This window comes from Triticum aestivum, chromosome 4D (genome assembly GCF_018294505.1).
Source record: "Triticum aestivum cultivar Chinese Spring chromosome 4D, IWGSC CS RefSeq v2.1, whole genome shotgun sequence".
Taxonomy (NCBI): domain Eukaryota; kingdom Viridiplantae; phylum Streptophyta; class Magnoliopsida; order Poales; family Poaceae; genus Triticum; species Triticum aestivum.
In genome coordinates, this window is record NC_057805.1 from 158,229,341 (window position 1) to 158,234,801 (window position 5,461).

Consider the following 5,461-nt stretch of genomic DNA (forward strand, 5'->3'; position numbering starts at 1 on the left):
ATCATGTCATCTTGCTTAAAGCATTACTCTGTTCTTATGAACTTAATACTCTAGATGCATGCTGGATAGCGGTCGATGTGTGGAGTAATAGTAGTAGATGCAGAATCGTTTCGGTCTACTTGTCGCGGATGTGATGCCTATATACATGATCATACCTAGATATTCTCATAACTATGCTCAATTCTATCAATTGCTCGACAGTAATTCGTTTACCCACTGTAATACTTATGCTCTTGAGAGAAGCCACTAGTGAAACCTATGGCCCCCGGGTCTATTTTCCATCATATTAATCTCCCGTCAACAGGCTATTTCTGGCGCCGTTTATTTTTCTTTCTTTACTTTTACTCTTTACCATAAAAATACCAAAAATATTATCTTATCATCTCTATTAGATCTCACTCTCGTAAGTGACCGTGAAGGGATTGACAACCCCTTTATCGCGTTGGTTGCGAGGTTCTTATTTGTTTGTGTAGGTGTGTGGGACTCGAGCGTGGTCTCCTACTAGATTGATACCTTGGTTCTCAAAAACTGAGGGAAATACTTACACTACTTTACTGCATCACCCTTTCCTCTTCAAGGGAAAACCTTCGCCGTGCTCAAGAGGTAGCAGGGCCCGACCACGCGCATACCTCAGTCGCCGTTGGGTCGTCCGGATCACCAGGACGCGACCAAGGGGTGACGGGCTGCGTGGCTAGTTAGGTTCCTGAGTCTCGATGCTCAGGAGTCCTCCTTGACGCGCAAACGACCTGCGGGAAGGAGATGCAGAAATTGGCCTTAGGGTTCTACGTCGGCAGGGCCCGACCCCGCGCATACCTCAACCGCCGTTGGGCCGTCCGGATCACCAGGACGGGACCAAGGGGTGAGGGGCTACGTGGCTAGTTAGGATCCTGAGTCGCGATGCTCAGGAGTCCCCCATGACGCTCAAACATACCTTCATACCTGTCCTCACCGAGGTCCCGCTCGGGAGGGGTGCGCGACGACCAGGTCCAAGGGACCTGGCAGGGCGGCGTATGCTAGGCATGACCTGAGCATAGACCCCCTGCCCAGCCCCCTCGTGCGACTCTCCTGAGGGGAGGTGTTGCAACGAGGCTGGACACTGATCCCGGAGGCTCCCTGAGGTTGGTACGGCAATGGGGCCGCCCTTAGTTGTTTACCACCAGCGCGGAGCGCAGCGCTTCCGCACTTGTACGGGCATAGCCGCTCCTCGACCGTGTTGACTGCCAGCGCGGAGCATTGTGCTTCCACTGGTGCGTGGGTGAGGGCTCCCTCTGAGTGGAGCCCCCGGGGCGTGTACAGCCCCACCCTGACACGTGGCTTGCACGGCAGGGCTAGACGAGGTGTGTCTGGGCACTCGTGAGCCACCGCGGGACTCATGAGGCCCTACCTAAGGTGGGTTGTGCCTGGTCTTGATTCTTGATTGTTGCGGCGGTCCTACAAGATGGTTAGGCACCCTGCGCCGGAAGAATCTCCTAAGGCGATCACATGAGAAGGCCAGACACCAATTACCCCAGGAGGTGACGTGAACGAGGCCAGCCCGCCAGACAGAGCTCAGTCGTTGGGTTTATCGATGCAGCAGGGATGGACCCGAGCATAGACGCCGTGCCTAGCCTACTCATGCGAACAATCCTAAAGAAAGACAACTGGCGTGCGGCCCCCGTGGTAACGTGGGCGGTCATGGGTGGGGTATCAAAGTACCGGACAGGCAGGTGACAATGATGAAATGACTCGGGCAATGAGGCAGGTCAGCTTATATAGATGCAAGAACGATACATGCCACTGGGATGGACCCGAGAGGCCTGGGGATAATGCAGCCTGAGAGGCGCTCCCGATAGAGTAAGCTAAAGATGCAGAAGGATAAATGTCGCGGGGACAGGCCCATGCGACTTGGGGATAATGCTGCCTGAGGGGCGCCCCCAACTGAATGAACTGTAAAGAGTCACCTGATACCGTAGCTGGAGTGATGTTGGAGTAGCCGAAGAAGATGATCCTCACGAGCCGCCAGGGTCCTGAGATTCAGGAGGCTCCATAGGCCCAGGTGGATCCTGAAGAACTGTCACCATTTCCGCCAGGACAACATGATGCCTGGCCTCCTGAGCTGCCAGAATGCTCCTCAAGTGGCACTGGAAGGTGACACCCGCGTTCGACAAGCCGAATGGCATGCGAACATAGGTGTGAGGTGGTCCCTCGCACCGTCCAACGCGCGAAGGCCAGAAGCATCCCTGCGATGCGGCTCTGTTGAGTCCTGGGATGTCGACGCAGACGCGCAGCCCGCCGTCCTTGCCAGGCTGGGGAGCTGCACAGGGTGGTGGGCGACGGTCGCCACGTATAGTCCTTGCCTCCTGAAGCTCTTGGATTGCCTTGGTGATGAACTCCTGAGCACTAGGCGCTCCACGCCTCATGCCCTCTTGAGGGAAACATGTAGTGAAGCAGGCCTCCACATGGTGCCCGAGCGCCTCCCTCGTGACGTTGTCTAGGTCTGAGGCCCTCCAGAAGAGATCCCCCGAGCCCAACCTGAGGAGGGCGCCAGGCACGCCTTCCTATGCGAGGGAGGGAGGCGCCCCTGCTGTGGGCGCATACCCTGAGGTGGTGCCGCTGGAAACGCTGCTCTCCTGAGGCCCTGGATGGAGTAGCTACTGCTTCTTCTTGGGGATGGCCTTAGGGGGATACAGGGTGCCTTGGTTGTCGGGGTCTTCGGCCGTTGCAGCTTGGTAGGCGCGCTCAAGGGAGCACACCTCATCTCTTTCTTCATAGGGGACCGTGATGATGCAGCTGCTCCCTGGCATCTTTAGGACGTTGTAGCTGTGGTGGGTCACTGCCATAAACTTGGCCAAGGCTGGATACCCAAGGATGGCGTTGTACGGTAGGCGGATGTGGGCGACGTCGAAGTCTATGAGCTCGGTGCGGTAGTTGTCACGCTGGCCGAATGTGACAGGGAGGTGGAACTGCCCTATCGGGGTGGTGGAGCTGTCAGTCACTCCTAAGAAGGGCTTGGTAGGCTGTAGCTGATCGTATGGCACTTGGAGGCTATTGAACGTCTCGACGGACAGGACATTGAGTCCTGCTTCGCCGTCGATGAGGGTCTTGGTGACTTAAATGTTGCTGATGATGGGTGAGCAGAGCATTGGGAGGGCGCCGGCAGTTGCCGCGCACTTGAGCTGGTCTGACGAGCTGAAGGTGATGGCGCACTTGGACCACCTGATCGGGCGCGTGGCTTCGAGTCTGGGAAGCAACACATTCACCTCACGAGCAAACTGCTTGAAGATACGCTGAGTGACTGGGGCTTGAGCACCACCCAACATGCAGGCGATGGCGCGCGGCTCCTGCAAGCCCCAAGCCCCTCCATCTTGATGGTAATCGTCGTACCTCCTTGGTGGTGGTGGTAGCGGAGGGAGGCCTGCGTTGCCGTGAGGACCGTCCTCACGAGGTTGGTCTCTGCACGCGCCCTCGCGAGGTGGCTCTTGCGAGTGGTCCTCACGAGGCCAGTCGCACCACTCCTGGCAGGGGCCGCGGTCATCCCAGCGTCCTCCACCTCGTCCGCCTACTCGGCCGTAGCCTTGATCATTGTGCTCGTGGCGCCGAACGAAGTGCCCATCGCGGATGGCCCTAAGCTCCTAACAGTCACTGGTGTTGTGGCTGTGAACGTTGTGGAAGGCGCAGAACAGGCGGCTGGCCTTGGATAACTTGGGGTGGTCGCGGCCGCGCTTCGTCCCCGGCTCTGCCGCGAGCACGGCAGCCCCCTTGCGCTTCACGTCCTTGATCTTGGCCTTCTTGTCCTCCTGGTCAGCAGCTGGGAGCTCGAGGAGGGAAAGGCGCCCTTCCTCAGCCCTTGCGCACTTAGTCGCCATGTTGAACATCTCCAGGGTCGTGCATAGTTCCTCGTGGATGGCGAGCTCCTCCTTCATCTTGACGTCGCGGACGCCATCTGAGAAGACAGAGATGATGGCCTCGTCCGTCACCTTGGGGATCTTGAGGCGAACGCTGTTAAAGCGCTGGATGTACTTCTACAGGGTTTCCCCTGGCTGCTGCTTGATGCGCCGCAGGTCGCCTGCGGCCGACGGACGGTCGCGAGTGCCCTGCAAGTTGGCGACGAAATGCTCGCGCATCTTGCCCTAGGAGGAGATCGATCCCTAGGGCATTTTTAGGAGCCACGAGCGCACGCCATCCTTGAGGGCCATGGGAAACCAATTCGCCATGACATTCTCGTCGCCGTTGGCCGCCTCGATGCTTAGCTCATAGAGCTATAGGAACTCCGCGGGGTCGGGGGTGCCGTCATAGTTCGGAGGCAGGTCTGGCTTGAACTTGCCAGGCCAAACGACGCTACGCAGCTCGAGGGTGAAGCCTCGGCAGCCTGCTATGGTCACCGGAGCCCGTCGCGGAGGTGGAGCATGATCTTGATACCCACGCGCCGCCGCCGCAGGCGGCACACGGTCTTGACGCAGTGGTGCTGGGAGCGCAGGGGCGTTTTCTTGCGGTCGGGGGACTTGTTGGCAGCTTCCTTCTTCGTGTGCGGGCGCCCTGCACGGTGCGTCTTGGTGCGAGAGCGGCGTCTTGATGCGGAGGTGGTGGAGGCGCTCCATGGGCTACATCGCCCGCTATTGGAGGTGGGCGAGGTAGCGAGAGGGACGGCACGGGAGAGCCCCCAGCGGCGCTGAAGAGCTCGGCGATGCGGTCCAGCCAGTCATTGTAGAGGTCGTCGACCGGGCGGTAACGCAGGAGCTCGCGTGCCATGAGCAGCGCGGGCTGCGCGTCCATGGGCGCGCGACGAGCGTGGGATGACGAGCCAGCCGGAGTCGGCGACGGGGTGGCGGTGCGTCCATCCCGCCACACAGAGCGGTGCAGCGATGAAGCTTGCTGCTCGTTTCTGGCCGGGCCGAAGGTAGCGTTGGCAGCAGGTAATGGAGAACGGCGGGGAGGTCCGCCAATGGGCGCCGTCTGAGCGACGCGGGCGGCGAGGGCGGCCTGGCGCTCAGCGCGGGCTCTGCGAGCTTCAGCCATGGATTGGGGGAGCGATGGAGCGTGGATCAATGGAAGAAAGGCTTCAGTGCACCCCTACCCGGTGCGCCAAATGTTGGATTACGGGTTCCGGCAAACCCTTGAGGTTCGAATACTGGGGTGCGCACGAAGATCTCTCTCTCCCTCACTCGTTCTCGCAACGATCTCAAGGCCTAGCCCGACGAAACCAAAGAACAAGAGACACGAGGGTTTATACTGGTTTGGGCCACCATTGTGGTGTAATACCCTACTCCAGTGTGGTGGTGGTCGATTGCCTTGTAGGCCAAGGATGAACACTTACAAGGGATGAATATCCTCCTTGAGCTCGGTGAGCTTGTGTGTGTGTGGGGATGGTCTGAATGATCCCTCCCCTGCTAGGGTGGTGGCTAGTCCTATTTATAGAGGCCCGGGTCCTCTCCCCAAATGTTAGGCGGGAAGTGATCCCACAACGGCCAATTTTGAAGGGAGA